The sequence below is a fragment of the Tympanuchus pallidicinctus genome, unplaced genomic scaffold, assembly GCF_026119805.1.
Source record: "Tympanuchus pallidicinctus isolate F22 unplaced genomic scaffold, pur_lepc_1.0 scaffold18, whole genome shotgun sequence".
Lineage (NCBI taxonomy): Eukaryota > Metazoa > Chordata > Aves > Galliformes > Phasianidae > Tympanuchus > Tympanuchus pallidicinctus.
The window spans coordinates 14,797,553-14,816,461 of NW_026294699.1; the positions used below are offsets into that span (position 1 = coordinate 14,797,553).

Below are 18,909 nucleotides of genomic sequence, written 5' to 3' on the forward strand. Positions count from 1 at the left end.
TTAGATTTTTTTAATACACTGAAAATGTGCAGTTAACATAGAAAATCATAATTTGAAGAGTGACTGTTATCAAGATGTGCTCAAAACCAGTTGGCATTCCTAAGAACAATGGAGCAAAGTGGAAATGTGCTGCAAAGGGAGAGGACGCGAGCAGAAGTACTTCAAACAGTAAGTAAGACCCAGACTGGAGTACAGTGCTGCAAGAATTGTGTGCTTACTGTTTCTTTGAAGTCTAAATTATTGTTACTATTGTGTTACTTAAAGCCTCCTAATATTTAAAATGTACTTGTTCTAAAGAAGCATTTCAGAGCTTCCTGTGTTGCTGGCTGCTTCATGTAAACATTCTAGATCTGCTGTATGGACAATTTCGGTTTGCAATTATAATTGCATGACAGAAACACATATCATTGGATTATGAATTAAAATTGCATTAAAAATTAAAAAGTTGAAAGGGCGGTATCTACTGCCTAAGAAACCACAGAACAGCAAAGCAGTGATTAAAACAACGACTGATCATGTGTAACTCTGAAAATCTAATTCCAAAAGATTTTTTTTAGAAAGCAATGAGCACACAGTCAGTGGAATTTGTTCTCTGGCAGCTCAGAGTGATTTCTAGTGATCAGTCACAACGATGAAAGCCTACCCAGAGAACCTACTGCCAGTATTCTTCCCAAACTTGTATACAGTAGTTTACCTACTAACTGCAGAGAACACTGTGAAGTTGTGTCAAGCTATACCAATGCTCTGTTTTCTACTAGCCTTTTTCATATTCTATTTTAGTTTAATTTCAAGATATTCAGTAAACAGATGTCTCTGTGTCATCTCTCACATTTCACTGAAGCTATAAATTAACTCTCAAGCTAAATGTAAGGATGTAACAGGGAACTTTCCAAAGTTTGTTTGTTTTAACAATGAAACTACTTAAGCAAAGAATTCCTTGATTAAAGATTCTTTGCATTTTTGTTTAGGCAAGTGTTGGGGATTCCTATTTGGGGGATCCTTTAAGAATACTCTGCTGGTTAAGCATCCTTCTGCACAGAAATGCAGAGAAGCACCTTCTGAATATTAGCTGTGGACTGCATTACTTTCACTAGTTCTGATTAAAGTGCTATTGCATCCCGGTAAGATTGATGAACTGTGGAGGATATGTGAATGCTGTCTCTTCATGTCAAAGAAAGAGTGTGAAGAATTTAAATAAACATAGCATTTAGATGGTCTGCTTTTGTCAGATCCTGACTATGTCTGCCTTTCTAAAGCCTGCTTCTGTTTGCATGGTTTAAAGTGTCTTTGGAGCTTGCAATTTCTAGACACTAGTTATATTAGCCAAGAGCAACCAAGTATTGTTTCAACAAGCGATGAAATCTTATGCTAAACGAGCTGGCTATATTTGCATCAGCTGTCAGATAATGGCATAAGGTTTTATGGATGTTTTTAAAAGATATACTTCTTGTAGTCTCAAGAGAGTTGCTGTAAAACATGAGCAAAGCAGGAAAAAAAAGGTTGAGAAAAAGGTTGAAAAGAAATAAGGAAAATAGCTGTATCCATGTCTCTAATTTTGTAATGAAAATGTTAATGGTTATAAATAAATTATGGATTTGATATTACTTCCAAGATTGCTTTCAATTTGGAAATTCTGGATTAAACTTTTTTACTTTTTGCTGGTGGTTGGAGTTTGCCCTTTAAGTTATCTACACTGCTGTCTCCAGTAATTACTCCAGTCAAAACTACAAAGTTCATTCAATGGCAAGGAATGATTCTAATAATTGTTTTTAATGGTTTTAGGTGACAGAATGTTATATTTCTACTGGTTTTGAATTCATACAAATAATAATGTGCTATTAATTAGAAGCAACCCATAAGAATCCCTAATTAAATATGGAATTTGATTTTTATTATTACTATTAAAAAACACCTGCTTTCCGTTGCTTTCTTGTTCAATCTGGTACCATAATCTTTTCATTTAGACCTACCTTATGTTACGAAGGCTTTACGCTAAATCAACTTACGTGCGATTATGAAATGAAAGATGCTTCCTTTTACAAATCATTGTAAAAAATAGAGCAATAAGAAAAAAAGTGCTTATTTCTGTAATAATTATAAATTATTCTATGAGTTGAAAGCCACTGGATATTGAGGATATTTTGATAGTCTTGAAAAAAATTATTCGGCTTTTTGTTAATTTGTGGAAGTTCTTATGTCAATGGGATTACAGTTGTCCAACTGGCTTTGCACAGTTTTAAAGGCCAGATTGGACGAGGCTTTGAGTATCATGGTATAGTGGGAGATTTCCTTTCTCATGATAGGGTGGTTAGAATAATACAATCTTCTAAGGTCCCTTCCAACCCAAACCATTAAATGATTCTACGATTCTATGAGTTCTAGGCATGTTTGACAGAATGGAATAATTCCTGTTGTCTTTTCTGTGATGTGTTTAACAAAAACTTATATGTCACTTGTATCATATGTATGAGTGGTACCTGCTGGTTCAGAAGTAGATAAAAACTGTTATTCTTGATAAAAATTGATAAACCTGAGTTATTGCACTCAACACAAACTTGCTATATGTTAATTTTATTTAATCAACAGTGCATTAATAATCCTCAAAAGCCTTCATTGAAAGCGTGGCTCTTTTTTTATTATTTAAAAAAAAAAAAGATATGTTGAGAGGAAGGATGCAGAATTCTCAGTAGCTTCAGCAGAGCTGGGTTTTTAGGCAGAGTGAGCAGTCCAGTCTCTGGTCATGCTCACACTGTTGGGACCAGCTCTGGAGTAGTGGAATCCAAAATAGTTCTGTCAAAAAGAGGGCAGTTTCCTCTCCTGTCTGTCTCATATTATGTTCTCATTTTGTCTGTGAATCACCAGAGATCCTTTGTGATGCATTTGTGGTGTATTTATATATCCAGCACTCACCTGTTAAACAAAAGGTGATATACAAGGTGCTGTTCAATCTGATAGCTGTTACTACACCATAACCAGAAGAGATTACTTGCGAGTTTATTTCAGATGTACCCAGGCCTGCCATGAAATACTATATTCGCATGTTTCATGCATGGACTGCAGAATAGTGGCAAACAGTAGCGTGAGCTAAAAGAATGCTGGCTTTTGCATAAGTCTTTTGCTCAAGTATTGGATTTCCACCTGGCTGCTCTTAACAGGTTTGTGATCAAGTGAATCCACATACAGAATTGGTTAGGCTTCTATTCAAAATGTACAGAGTATCCAGAAAGACTCATTTAAACAGTGATGGCAAACCTGCACAAGGAGAAATTTGCCTGTCAGGCTGGGGCCAGTGACTGTGCTCAGTACTAAAACCTGCAGGTTGTTTTTCTTTGAGGAAACACTTGCCAGACTAATGAGAAAAAAAATCTGCATTTCTCCTTCAAATGCTTCTTCTGTGATGCCATGAGATGCATCTATGGAAGCAAACAATGAAATGAATCAAAACTATGTAATTCTGTATTTTAGAAACTATCTCACATAAGTTAGGACAGATCTTGCCCTTAATAAGTAAATCAGTTTGAAGAACAAGACTCTGGGGTGGAATTCCCAATCCCCACAGCCAAAATAACAACTGCTGAAAATACGACTTCAGAGAGCTCTCACAGAATGTCTATAAAGACACTTACATAACTCTAATGATTCAAAAAACAGCCAGAACATGAATGTTATATGATAGGGATCGTAACTCTGACCTTGTGTGGTGACGTATGAGACAAAGTTTTGAACAGTTTCTGAATTTTGAACTCTGAAAAATCCTCACTTATATTAAATATTGGAACCATTGTGGCAGAGTGAGGGAAAAAAGGTATATTGTTCTTTCTTGAATATGTAATTGTAATAATCTATCAGAGTTAACAGATATTCCAAAAATTATAATGAAAGACAACTGCAGCATACTCGCTATAGCACCTTGCATTCAGGATTTCCTAAGTCACTGACAGAGGTTCTCCCATTCAGGTTTAGACTTAATCGAAAGTGCCTCTCTCCTCTGAGGTGATGTGATCTTCCAACCAAAACTACACAATAGTGTTTTATTTGTCAAATGTTCAAAAGGAAGGGAAAAAGCACAATATTAAGGCAAATACTAGGTGGTTTTTTATTTTTTCTCTAGGAGAATTCTAAGTGGTGCCAGACTTCAACACAGCTGTTAATCAGCTGTGCATTTAATCCTGGGCATTGCATGAAAAGCCTGCGAGTGAGCAGATTTGGAAGAAAAGTCTTTTATGGAAACATATTACCATGTGTTAATATGATGTTAATATGATAGAATCTTAGAATCATAGAATGGCTTGGGTTGGAAGGGACCCCAAGAATCATCAAGTTCCAACCCCTGCCACAGGTAGCGCCACCAACCTCCAGATCTGGCACTACACCAGGCTGCCCAGGGCCCCATCCAGCCTGGCCTTCCTCGAACACCTCCAGGGACGGAGCGCCCCCAGCCTCTCTGGGCAGCCTGTTCCAGCACCCCACCTTCTGTGTAAAGACCTTCCCCAGTATCCAATCTAGACCTTCCCTCCTTGAGCTTAAAACCATTCCCCCTTGGCCTATCACTGTCTATCTGTGTAAAAAGTTGATTCCTCTCTTGTTTACAATCCCCTTTTAAATACTGTAAGGCTGCAATTAGGTCTTCTCACTTCCTTCTCTTCTCCAGGCTGGGCTTGTTCTGCCCAGCCCAACTCCCTCAGCCTGTCTTTGTAGCAGAGCTGCTCCAGCCCTCTGTGCCCTCCTCTGGACCCTCTCCAACAGCTCCACGTCCTTCCTGTGCTGAGGGCCCCAGACCTGCTCCACATGGGGCCTCATGAGGGCAGAGTAGAGGGGGACGATCGCATCCCTGTCCCTGCTGGCCACCCCTCTCCTGATGGAGCCCAGGATACCATTTCCTTTCTGAGCTGTAAGTACACGCTGCTTGCTCACGTTAAGTTTTTCATCCACCAGGATCCCCAGGTCCTTCTCTGCAGGGCTGCTCTCAAGGGAATCTTCTCCCAGTCTGTGTATATACCTGGGTTTACTCCAACCCAAATGCAAAACCTTGCACTTTGTTATGTAGAATCTCATTAGGTTCACATGGGCCCACTTTCTGAGTTTGTCGAGGTTCTTCTGGATGGCAATATAATCTAGTTTCTGATAATATCTTAGCATTTTTTAGTTTGGTTTGTTTTTTAATCAAAATTATATTTTAAATCCACTCCACTTAAATATATTTCTTTATATCCTCATGCATACAAAGTGTATGTTACTTCAAACTCAGGAAGACCTAATGTTTCCGCCAGGACTGGAGAGAAGGCGCTATTTTCAGTCTTTGTATTTGGGTGAATTTTATCATGAAATAACGCTTAAAATTTTATAGCGTAGCTGGTTGTATATTCAGTGTTCAGACTTCAAGCTATAGTAAGTTCATGACAATAGCTTATCTTCTGTATTAGCGTTTACAAAGAGAGACAGTCTCTGAACATACCTGTATCCCAGTAGCAATGACCTATCTGATGCCCTCTGCCATTCCTAGGAATGGGCATTAGAAATTACCTTCTGCCACGAAGTAGACACAGATGAAATCAATTAATTACTGCTTGCCTGCTTTGACAGTGATCATCAACACAATGTAACTATGCAATACTAATCTCTAGAAACCGTCTGGAACCATTAAGACAAACTATATCTCCTTGCCCAAGGGAGACAAAAGTTTTGGAAGCCTTTGAGACCCACAGCCTTTCTCAGAGTTGCGTACTGTCACCAACTGACCAAAAAAAGCCAAAAGCCAGAATGAGGTCTCCAGCAGAACTTTCACCACTTATCCACATTATGACGAGCATAATGGGATTTTGTGGCAGAGTGTCACTATTTAACTTAGTTGTAGATGAAAACAAACAATGATTTTGAAAGTAATAACAACTCCAGGATCAGCAGAAGAAGCGAAGAGCTGGCTAAAACCTGGGTGGACATAAGAGGACCAAAAATGTGTTGAAGATCACCAGATGGTGATCTGTGAAAGCTGTTTGTTTTAATTCCAGCTTTGACTTGTAGATGTGATTTAGTATTACATTTTCTGATTAAATCCCAGAGTTTCTTAGGATCCAAATTGGATTTCATATGGCAGAGACTGTAACCATGATCCATCCCATCTAAATCCTGGCATCCAGGTCTTTCCAAATGAGATGAATGCATGTCTGTTCAAGTCTACTCAGAATCCCAGTCTTACTGACTGCTTTGAAGGGTTTTAGCTTATAGTAGCCCAGTTTTAATTTTTTTCTTCTTCTCATGTGTTCCCATCACGGTAACTTACCTTCTCTAAGTTCACACCTCTGTGTCAGGAGAGCTTGAAATAAAGTAGCAACATGATAATTTAGTACCTGTCTCAGCATCCTGGTTTTGATTTCTCCAGGTCCTGTGTCACTGGTATGGAAATGCCTACGCTTAGGTCAGTAACTGCACAGTGTACTCTGTATCAGTGTATTGAGCCTACAAGAACAAAAACTAATGAAGTTTTTCTTCATAGTACGGCTTTTGTATCTCTTTCAAACACTGTAACATGAGATCTAGCAGTGCTATAGTATTTTTAAGGCATTTTTTCATGTACAGAGCTTAGAATTGGAGTAGTTTATGGGATCTACCTCAAGAGCATGCAAAAGTGCATTAGGATAACTTCTCAGCAAAGAGTTTAAACCACCAGCTCCTTCTGCATTTACATATCTGCACCATGCATGTAAGGCCCTGATGCACGGACAACAAACTTGATGGCCCTTCTTAAAACTGGGAAAATCTAAAGGAAGATTTGTTTTTACCTGAAAAACTTAATACAAGAGACCTGGAAACTGTATTGTCATCTTAACAATGACCTTCTGCTTAAAAAGAGTATATTTTGTTACAGATCCTCATTTCCTTGGCTGCTTCTACAATATCACTCTTTTTACAAGTAGAAACAGGAATGTTCTGTCTCTCAGAAGAGATGTAAGACCTGTTTTATTCTGCAAAATCAGATGAGTCTTTCTTAGCTAAAGATTTCTTGTTTAAGTCTACATTGAATTGAGTGCTTTGAACACACGGATAACATGAAGTATGTGTTCAAGTCAGGCCATTGGGACCAAAGCAACCATGGAAAACTTAAAACTCCAGTTACTGTGTTTGAAATACGCAGCCCTGAAAAAGGGGAAAGACCTCTCCATATTTGTCTTCGAGAATTATAAACAGCAACAGAGATGTAACAAAAGCAAGTGAACCCTTATGAACCCTATTTAGCTGATTCATCTTTTCCTGGAAGCAGATACATGTGGCTTTATGAGGTACAATTCTGGCTGCTTGGTAGTGGGCTAATGCTCGATGTGCACTGTTATTGCTGGTTTTTATTATTTGAATAAATATGTGAAAAAGAGTAAGACCATTTAGAAAGGGATTGGAAAATACAGAAAATCATACAGGGGAAGGTAAAATCTCCCACCTCAAGCTTAGTTTTCATTTATTTCATTGTAAGTGTGGTGTCATTCAAAAGAAAAAAAAAAAAAAAAAAAAAAAAGCTTGATATTTTATTTAAAAGTATTTAAAAGAGAAAGAGTGTGTGTAAACCAGGAACTTGCCATAGCAGATGATGCGCATGGAGTGCCTAGCTTCTGGCTGGAACTGGTCCACAGCTGGCAAGTTCACACTGCCAGTAGTGAAGATTTTCAGCTGCTTCTAAACCTGCCTTTAGGAATTACTCATGCACACACCTTATGATGATTAGTATAAGCAAAAGCTCTTACAGTACCTACTTGTCTTTCTCACACTGAATCTGAGCTCAATGGGACTTCTGCCCGAATGAGGTAAGGCTGCTCTGACAGATTAAGAACAGGTACTGGCTACCACCTCTTTTTAAATTGCAAGTTCATCTCTTTGATGTTTGTAAGTTCAAAGAAAATGTTGCAGGGGATGGAAGTCAGGAAAGAGAGAATATCATTCATTTCAGGACCCAGCTGGTTTTCAGACTGCTTCTTGCTCTTACCCTACTACCCACACGATTCTTCTCTCTTCTTTATGTATTATCATTAAACCTGTATTGCTTTAAAGGTCTTAGATGGAAAATGTATTTTTATCTCTTAAACTGGACTCCTAATTTGGAGCTGATGTTATCCTGTGTTTCCATGTAATTGATAAATGAGTATCAAAATTCCTTTTCTTTTAATCAAGATATGTAGAGGCAATTACTGTCTTTAAAGACATAACAGTAGCGAACTGTTTGCTCATAATTACAGTTATGTTTGTCAGAATCTGAAAGGAAATGGTATACAGCCTCTGCTGTCTTTGCTGTTAAAACTATTACTTCGTTTATAATATTCTATATATTTCTTTGAGAACTCTCTAGTCTTTGAAAAAAAAAGATATTTAAGGCTGATAAGACTTCAAACTGCTTGCAAATCTAATGCAGCATTGGATTATCTCTTTTGTCTCTGTTTTGCTGATTGGAAAGAATTGTTTTTCCCCTAATGTCATGGAGAGATCTGCAAAACTGCCTGAACAAAAGAACCAGTAACCTCAACCTGTATGTTTACAAGAAAACAATATGAAAAGAAAAATTACTGTGTGTGCATGCAGAAACATAGGAAAAGAAAGATTTTTTTTGTTGGTTACTGTTTGTGACAGTTTTGAATCGCTAATGCTCAGAGACCAAAAGGAAAAATGTTGCCTCACAAATAAAAGCAATTTAAATGCCAAATCCTAATTGGAAAAAAACTGTGCCCTCCAGACTGAATGGCTGACCTTCATAGAAGCCATGGTGCAGTAAATGGATAGGAGGAGAGCAGGAACTGGAGCAGGTTGGAGGAAACATGCTTAACACAGTCACGATGTCTCTGTGATTTCCTGTGATTGCCAGCCCCAGAGGGTAGTGAAAGCCACGTAATTCCCTTGTGCTGGTAGAGTAATGTAGCAGCACGAGCTGCTCCAAAATGGGAGATGAATGATGTGCTGTCTCCAAGTGTGAATGTTTCAGATTCTCAAACAGTAATAGTAAATTAAATGGAGCATCTGTCTAAGCTGCAGCATAGCACACAGAAAACAGCTGTGTGGCTGTGTGCCCTGCCATACTATTCGATATCAAGCCAGCTTACTAGCGTAGCCATAGGTTTACGGGACTTGTCAGCACTTAAAAATCTTGACTTCCTTAGTTGCTGGTTTTGTCTGCATTGGCCTGCCTCACTTTCTCTACCATTTCAAGCCACACTGGAGTTCTGTTTCTCAGTTACTGGATCATAAAATGTGTTTTAGAAACTTGAACCTCAGTTCTGTTGATCTCTTTGTGAGAAGTTATGCTACACGTTGCAGGCAGTTCTGCATTGCAGGTAGGGTGATGCTTGCTGCTCCAAGGTTTGTCCAGGGAGAGTACAAAGAGCACAATATAACTGGGACATAACTTCAAGTCTTAAAGTCCTAGAGAGCAAGGACTGGAGCCTTTATTCAATGCCCAGGAGCATCATAAAAGAAAAGTTTATTCCTAAGCCAAAAAATGGGCTGCAAGTGTAAGGGCTAAAGCATAGAGAGCATCTTCTGTGTGCACCAAGAAGTCCCATGCTTGAGTCAGAACCTACCACAGGGAAAGTCACAGGCAGAGCTGTATGCCTATAGCTTTATGTGTTGATAAGAAGAGAAAATGCCAGGGCCTATCATTTCTGTTAATTTAGGAGGGAAGTAAAACAAGTACTATTTCTAGAATCACTACAGTAATGTAGGAAATCTGTCTTTTAAATGGACGGAAGTGTAGCCTCTCAATATTGTGCAAGAGCAATTATGTGCTTTCATAAATCTGTTACAAATTGATTACTCCTAATTTAATTTTTTAATTAAATTATTTATGCTTTTTATTCAGTATTGAAAGAAGAAAGCTGAAAAATAGGTTATATTAAAGAATTCAATTAAAATCAGCCGAGTGTGTAGTTCGGAAGATTCTTGCTCTTGTTCTGGAGAAGTGGGAATTTAGTTGTTCTAATTGACAAATCCAAGAACTTTCCTAAATCGACATAAAGCTGTTTTCATTTATTGTCTATGAAAATAAACTTGCAATGATTCTTTGGTCTGAAAGCACCAGATAAATATTTCATATTATATAGTTTATATATACCATAATTTGGACTGAGAGACTTTGATCAGTCTGCTTCAAATCATGTTCTAGCATGTCTCAAATTGGATTGAATTTGCTTTTCTTTTTAATGCTAATATGAAAAATTAGTTACATTTGCTAAACAATACATCTGAGTCCACCAGTCATGGACACACTTTATAAAAGGCAGAAAATCTGTGGGTGGGCACTTTATTTTCTTTTTAATCTGCTATGCTCATTTCCTCCCAAAGGCGTGCACACAGTAAGAGCAGTGCCCAAAGGGCAGATGAAACTTCACTTTTACCAGCAGATCTGGCTTGCAATCCCACCTGAGTTATCTTCAGCTGAACTCTGAAAAGCTGCAGTAGTCAGTCTACCAACTCATGCTGTTGGGTGATAACATCATGCTGTACCTATTAGATTCAGAAGGAGATACTAGCAGACCTTGTAGTGCTAAATAGCAGTGCATATATAAAAGTGGCTATAGTCCTAAAATATGGATGATAGAAGGGTGTTGGAAGCATTAAACTGAAAGAGGTCAAACCCTATAACAATAATGTTGATCAATATCAAATTATGACTGTTCAGTAAGAGCTGAGGTCCCACAAGTTGTGTATTTGTCTTCCCTTACAAATAGGCAAAAAGTTGTGAGCATAAGCAAAGCCCTAAGGGGTAAATATTCCAGCTACAATGCTTTAGCTATTGGAGTAAGTGGTGATGTACTGTGCCTGATTATAGAAAACCACACAGTGAAAGCTGTCTGTACATTTTGAAACATTTAGCTTGAAATAATTAACTCAAGTAGGACACTGACTGAAAACTGCAGAGCTCACTGCATATATGTTCACAGAATCACAGAATCACCAAGGTTGGAAAAGACCTTCAAGACCCAACCATCCACCCATCGCCAACAGTACTCACTAAACCATGTCCCTCAACACAACATCCAGTTCTGTTCCTTGAACACCTCCAGGGTCAGTGACTCCACCACCTCCCTGTGCAGCCGATTCCAGCACCTGACCACTCTTTCAGAAAAGCAGTGTTTCCTAACGTACAGCCTAAATCTCCCCTGGCGCAGCTTGAAGCCATTCCCTCGAGTTCTATCACTGTTACACAAGAGAAGAGGTCGACCCCCAGCTCACTACAGCCTCCCTTCAGGCAGTTATAGAGAGCAATAAGGTCTCCCCTGAGCCTCCTCCAGGCTGAACAACCCCAGCTCTTTCAGCAGCTCCTCATAAGGCCTCTGTGTCTGTTATGAATAAGGTAATTAAATACTTACTAATTTTACAGTATGCCAACTGTATGCATCTTGCACTGGAAACATGCCTCCTTCAATTTTTCTTTTGTAGTGAATTTCTGTCACAAATCATTTCATTCGGCATTTAAAGTATTGCTCAGGATTATTTTCACCTAAGACAATTAGTTGAACTTGAAAATATTTTTCACCTTTAATCTTTGTATAACATTGTACAGAACGTTCATGTTTCTCATTTTTGTACTACCATTCATTCAAAACAGCAGGTTTTTATTTGTGAAGACTTTTGTTTATCTAACTACCAGACAGCTGTACACTCCAGAAGAAAAAGATTTCTCTCTATGTTTTTGTATGTTATGCAACGGGAAGGCTGATGTGCACCAAAACTGCTTTTCAACTCCTGTACTTTCTCTTCTCTCAAGTTCTTTTTACAGTATTATTTCCCATCCCATCTACCTTTGTTCTCTTGGTCTTCCACCTTTTAAATTTGAAGCACCCTCGCTCTGATGTGACCAATTCACAAACAGCAGTAACTAGATTCACCTCTGTTGTCAGGTGTTCCTGATTTAAAAAAAAATACTTGTAAATTATTACATCTATGTTGCATTAAATATGCTTGTCACAGGTTTTTTTTTTCCCCTTAGCTTGTTTTAATTGCAGCTTAAACTCCGTTCTGGTGAAAATTTAACACTATAGGGAAGCAGGCTTGATATTTTTCATCAGATTGCAGTTAAATTACATTTTTATCCAGAAGTAGTATACATGAGTTATTTCTTTAAAAACAAGGATTGTGCTGTTTGCAGACCTGAAGAACACATGAAGAATCACTAAAGGAGACATCCATACAGCACTTCAGCAAACTAAGTAAGCCACACTTGGTTTCTGACTTGCAGATGCAGATACTCATTTGAAAATGAACTTCTGGGCATTGATGCAGACAGACAGCACTACAGAACAGATGCTGCACATAGAAAAAACAGAAATAACCTACAACTACAGTATGGCTTTTATTTACGTGGTTTTGGATTTACATAGAAGAGTCAATAATATGTAGTTATGCAAAGTTTTTATGCAAAGTGGAATGGACAGCGTAATTCTAGAAAAGTCTTCCTATGGAGACCACCTGACTTTTCATTGGGTATGAAGAATTCACTTGTACCACTGAGCACATCTGAATGATCGTTCTTTGAATGCTCAGCAGCTGGACAGTTACAAAGACAGATACAAAGCTGGACTGCTTTGTATGTTAACATCCACCTGGAGATTTTAGAACTCCTATACCACTGTTTCCCTGGAGATGCTGAAAAATATTATCTAAGCAGGAAAAGAGTAATTTGTTATATCATCCAAGATTTTCAGATCTCTGGCAGTCAAGCAGGAGATGTCACACGGTAAGTCTCATGATGCTAAAATATAAACAGGGGCATGCACTGAAGTTGCACCGTGAGCTCAGCATATCGTAAGAGCCTCGGACACACTATGCAGTGTCTCCATCTCTGCCTTTCACCTGAGATCTCCAGGAGAACTACCTGCATGCCTAAAGCACGATGCGTCATTCGTCGCCGGGAGCTGGGTGAGTGGATGCCCTTCATTTGGACACCATATCATGCAGTGACTTGAATGAGTTAAACTTCACTGTAAAGCCACCGAAAACACAAAACTGAGAAGTAGTGAGGGTTAATCACACTGTGCAGGTGAAGTGCATGTTACAATTATGTGGCCTCCTTGCAAGCACTGAGCCTTGAAGAAGTTCAGCTTTGACCCATAGTGTGGAGATACAGCTCATTTTGTATGGGAAGTTATTTTTGGTCTAGGTTTACAGTGAAACTGTGCCTGTTATGTAAAATAGATGCCTAGGTAAAAAGACTCAAAATTTCTAGAAGTCCAAATATCAGTACTAGTCTGCTGCCAGTCAGTGACTTAAACTTGGATAACCTCAGAAGGCTCAACAGAAATACTGTCTCAGAATTGAACACCAGCAATTATTAAGGACAGAAACAAGATCTGCTCCATAGCATGCAAAATAGTGTAAGTTATCAGAAATATGCTAATGCTTTTGACAAATGAAGTTTCAGACTTCCAGCAGTTCAAAATTATTAGGATATTAGGATTATTATTAGGATTACGTGCACCATTTTCCTACTGCAGCAATGACGAGAAAATAGCACGCAGCTGCTCATATATATGTTCATGTGAATTTTTAAAGTTTTTTTTCCTTTTTCATTTCTCCCTGTTTTGCCTTCTGCATAAATGCCAGTGAATAAGATTGTTAGGATTAGTACTTTTTTTTTTCACTTTGTATTGTGCTTTATGGTGGATATTGAATAGAGGTAAGATATGCGACATACATACAACAGCAAAACAAACTTGACGTTTATAAGTCCAACTGCACAAAAAATTCTGAAGATTATTTGTTAATTATTGTCTGCTGATAGCAGGTGAAACAAAATGAGGCAAGACCAAGAGTGCAAAAGGAAGATCTGCCTGTAAAGTTGAATTCCCAGAGCAAACAGACAGATCTGTTTTTCAGGTGGAAAGTTGCTGTACTATTTTTCTAACTTACAGAGAGATGCTGTTTCATAATATCTAAAATACATAAGTCGCATTCCACTCTTGGCTTTTGGGATAGGAAGTACAATTACAGCATGCAGTTTAGCAAGCCTGCATCATAGGTTTTGCAGGATTGATAGTGGCCGGCCCAAATTAGAGAAATCCACACCAAGCTCTGCTTTGCATCACAGAAACCAATACGGAGCTCCCTCCTCCAGAGCAGAAGTCTGAAGAGCTGACAGTCACCTTTACCCTGCTGTCTGTCACAGACAGTGAGGGTGTGGATCATATTCCTTTGCAGGACCATTACCAGTAGTGTCTTGCCATGTGCTCACAGGACATTTCATTTCAAATTAAGCAGCATAGATTTTAATGTTCAACTTCAAAGGTGTTTGTAGATATAAACATTAATACATTCATTAGTGGAAATCTTAGTATAGTACAAACACAATTAGGTTAAAGCCAGTTTATGTTTAATGACATAGCAGTTATCGAAGCTCAGTTACTCTAATTAGAATTTTATTCAGTTAAGGCAAAGAAAGTATTTGCTCAGCACTCTATTGGATGAGTCCCAAAGACAAACGGTGGTGTAAGTTGTGTTTAGTAACTGAGTTTCTTATTTGTACTTCCTCAGAAAAGAAATGAAATGCTATTTATCTGCCTTTAATGAAGTACCTCAATAATTTTTGCACAGTAGCAGCAAAACAACTCCATTATAGCAGTTCGTGAAATTAACTCACTTGTGGCTATCTCTTGAACTTGGTGATGTGCTTCTTCCATCCCTCTCCAGTCTTTGAGATGTTTCTTACTACAAACTGACTTATAGTTTATTCCCATACTTGAAACCACAGACTTGTAGTGCCAGAGTTTCTGTTGAAAACTTAGTATGCATTTTTGTAGCAATTTATTCAGTGTCAGACTTTTTTTTTAATAGTGAATGCAAGAGGGCACCATTTATTGTAGTAAAATTCATGATCAGCCTTGCCACAGTCCTTGGTGAGGTTATGGAGCAAATCTCTATAAAAGCCATTTTCCTACTTTCTCATTTCCAGCTGCAGTAGCACATCCACTTAGAGCACTGGGACAGTATGTGACACTGTGCCCACAGTACCCACATATTCAAGGAAGAAATAATAAAAGACCTTAAATTACTAAACCATGAGAAAGGTGGAACCAAGGAAATCAGTTATAAAACTTTACGAATTGAGTCAAGCTTTCTGACTTTTTCCTCTAAGTCATTAGGTCATCTGTCTGTCTTATATGGCACCTGCTGTACAAAACTGTTAAACTCTTACATGACACTTAAAGATCTCGGTCTGTTCAGCTAGCTGATGTGACTGGATTGCACTGCTGTGTATTTTATCAGTAGTATTTTCTGCAGCAAGGACAATCCACGGAAAAGAGAGAGTTGGAGATGGATTGTCTTTAGTAAGAAGAACATCAAGAACACCTAAAATGACCTTGTATTCACAGTCCATGCATACACTTCTGGGAAGAATTCTAGCTTTTCGAAAGGGCGTGCAGAAGCATAGTGGCAGTGATTAGCTATCTGTAATGCCTTTTTCCTATTTTTCTTCTTTTGGTCTCAGCAATCTCTACTACTCTAGCATGGTGACACTGTCCTGGCACACCCCAGAAAGCATGCTTTCTTAGTCCTACATCAGGACAATTTTGTCATGGATTAGACTGTCTTTAAAAGCATTTCAATGTCAGGCTGGTCCTGACAGACAAATTATGATGTAATTTTCAAGTGCCATACCCTTACTCTACAGTTTGAAAATTCTCATACAAAATGGCATGTTGAGATCATGGGAGGTAACTTCCCTGGAATCTAATTAAAGTCATCTTTGAATCTTAAGTGGGATTTACATATATTTAAGTATACACATATTATAGAACAATATTTAGTGATCTAATTTTCTGTAGAGCTAGTACAAATAGTAACATCAAGTAACCATGTATATATAAAAAGCATCAAGTATTCAAGAACTTTTCAAGGCAAGGAGTTTTTGATTCTGAAGGATGATTATACTTGACTTCATTTCAAGGTCATTGAGCATATTCCTATTTCCAATCTTATTGTCAGTGTTGGTGGCAAAAGATCTGAATTGCAGGTTTATAATTCCGTTTTTGTCATAGTGCTTCATCTTGTAGCCTGACAATGTGCAGAACAAAGAAGGAGGTCTTCAGCTCTCTAGGTTGAATTAGTCTGGTTCCTGGCATAAGTTATGAATGGCTTACTGGGCTTTTTCTAATCCATCAGATGATTCTATTTAACGTTCTGCAGTAAATCTTTCCAATTAATTAAAATCTATATCCTTTTGAAATTTGCTATTAGAACAGCTGCACGGAAAGAAGGTACTCTCTCACTGGTGTGTTCCATGGCGACAGTGGTGATGCTATGAATGGTGTTATAATAGAAGTTCAGAAGTTACATACGTCTATAAAAGTGTCATTAGAAATGTTTGACAGAAAAAAAGAAAAAAAAAGAAAAAAAAAAGGACAGAAAAAGGGAAATGGAGCATTTCATTTTTATTCAGATAGAATTGTTATGGAAAAGCTGGATATATATGCTTTGTGGATTGTGGTCATTGCAACTGCTCCGTTTGTTTGAGGGTTGCCTGGCTGCTGAAAGAAAAAAAGGGAGGAAAAAAAAGACAAAGAAACAGATGCACACCTTTAAAGGACTGCGTTTGCATCTTTCAAGAGGAAGCAATGTAAAAGTTCTTTTTGTCCAGAGATGCACTATGCACGTTTGTCAGTACACTGAAATATGTGAATGGATTTCCTTTGTGTACTTCTGAGCAATTGGGAAATCAACAAGAAAGAAAATCAGAGGTCAGCTTGTGTAGTTCTAATAGTTTTGTTTGTCTTTATGTATTTTTGTGTAAAGGGATGCTCAAAGGAGCTTCAGTGGATTGTTGTAATTGTAGCGTGTTGCAGAGGAGAGCATGGCGTATGGCAAATACCAGTCGGTTCTGAGACAGCTGGAACTAAATAGGAAAAAGCAACAAAAGTGCAGGATTTGCTAGAAGACAGTTTGTGCCACACACTAAATTTTCATGGCAGAACAGTGTGAGCTAGGTGATTACGAAGCCTTGTGAGGGCAGGGTGAGCCAGCAGCAGTAGGGCCCGGCAGGTAGAGGCAGTACTGACACCAATACAGGAGAGATCCCGGAGCTACTGTTCCCCCCTGAGCCATCACAGTATGACACTCTCTTCTTACATAAGAAAACAATTTGCACAGCTAATGATTCTGTCATGCCGTTAATAGAAGAGCAATAACAAACCTGTGGGTGTGCTACAGATGGAAGGCATACTGCCCCCTCATCATCCTCTATGCCACAAAAAGCTTAGTTCTACTTAACTTTGCAGAAAGAGCTGAAGAGACATCAGTGGTTCAGAATATGGGAAGGATGACTTTCTTAACATAATGTAAACACGGCCTTACACCAAAAGTTTTGCATTCTAGCTTAATTGCTCTCTTAATCTGACCTACTACTGCATAGTTTGTTTTTATAGGCATCACTGGCACCTACTGACTGGGGCACTTGCACCCATATGAAACAGCAGAATTTCCCATATGAACTGTTGGCCATGCGACACGTTTACTTAAGGAAGAGCTCTGTGCAGATACGTAGAAGTTTTGGGAGGAGACATTCCTCCTGTGGCTTGTGTTAACTATTGCCATACATGCCATGGAATAGGACTACTTGCTTTCATCGTACTTCCCCCCAGTATCTTTGCCATTTCTCAGAGCGGCAATTGTCCTGAGCTTTCCAGAATCTATAGGTCACAGGTAAAACAGCATGTTCTCTGCAAATGTTAATGAGTTTACAAACTGCTGAGTATTATAATGATGATCATCTTTCTCTACTGACTACACACAGTTTTGGCACTGCAATCTTTTTAGCTTTTATCTATTCTCAAAGGGCCCAATCTCTAGTTGACTGAAGTCAAGGAAAACAGATGTATCAAGAATAGCAGCTTTCAATCAAGCTAGAGACAGTCAGTGCCCACTACTAAAACCATTCCTACAGTATGTATTTACAGCAATAAGAGCAGGGATTATGCACACGTCCCTCACTCCAACTATGTTAAAAATGCTTTCCATCCTGAAAGTGTGGAGGGTAAAAAAATAAATCCTGAATTAGATCAGTAATATCAGATGCACAAAGGTATCACATGTAGACACTGGAAGGAGGATTGGAAGACAGAAAAAAGATAGACTAGAACAGATCCAGACAGAGAAAATACTAGAGTCAGATATTGTCTCATGAAAAAGAACACAAATACCACTTGCAGTTGTCTTACATGAAAAAAGCCTAAGAGCCTTTCTAATTAAGAATTATTTTAAATTGTATTGTTTTACTGAAGTATTAAAAATAGCAATTGAAAAAGATTGCTACTACCTTTGTTGACTCGTAAATCTGTAGCACTTCCCACAGCATTTAGAGCTTGTTATTACAGGCTGACCATAACAAAAGGAAAATCTGGGGAGTCTGTTGTTTACATCCTGGTTTACAGCCTATTTTCTTTAGTCAAAATGTGCTGTACAGCAGCCTGAAGGAATGCCAGCCATCATGGCTCCTCATGTGTTCCAGGACTACCTGGGGTTGCTGTTACGAGAACAACTATGACAACTTTCTGCTCTTGTTGTTCAAGGACTGCAATCTCCAATGCTCACTTCAGTTCCCAAAAAATATTGTGCAGCCTTTCCTATTATGGGAACTTCTGGTCACTTACACCAAACTCCTGGCCCTCCTCTCACCCCAAGCCTTGCTCTTCAGCAGGAATGGGCCTGACATTGTTGTCCATAGTCTGTATAAGGTGTGCTGCCATGAGCTGAACCTTCCCTGGTCCAGGCAACTATGTACCACCAGAAGAACCATGGAGTACTGGCCCACAAAGGAAGATGAACCTCGACTGTGAATCGATCATCAATTTCTTACATTTTGTCAGTCTACACTGTAATGGGCAAATTGTACAAAGCATACAGGATCACTGTAATGGAAAGGGCATACCTTCAACCTGCTCGATC

At 38.6% G+C, this 18,909-nt stretch overlaps 1 protein-coding gene and 2 long non-coding RNA genes across 3 annotated transcripts in view; 2 read left to right on the forward strand and 1 right to left on the reverse strand.

Annotated features, from left to right (window-relative positions):
* The window catches only part of SHISA9 (shisa family member 9), a 154,453-nt gene that overhangs the window by 109,159 nt on the left and 26,385 nt on the right, over positions 1-18,909 (reverse strand). The window lies entirely within an intron of this gene.
* LOC128078862 (uncharacterized) overlaps positions 1-18,909 on the forward strand; it is a 129,731-nt gene that overhangs the window by 30,714 nt on the left and 80,108 nt on the right. The window lies entirely within an intron of this gene.
* On the forward strand, positions 12-1,212 carry LOC128078870 (uncharacterized). Its single transcript, XR_008205891.1, has 2 exons — positions 12-168; positions 969-1,212. It is a non-coding gene; the product is annotated as an uncharacterized LOC128078870 (long non-coding RNA).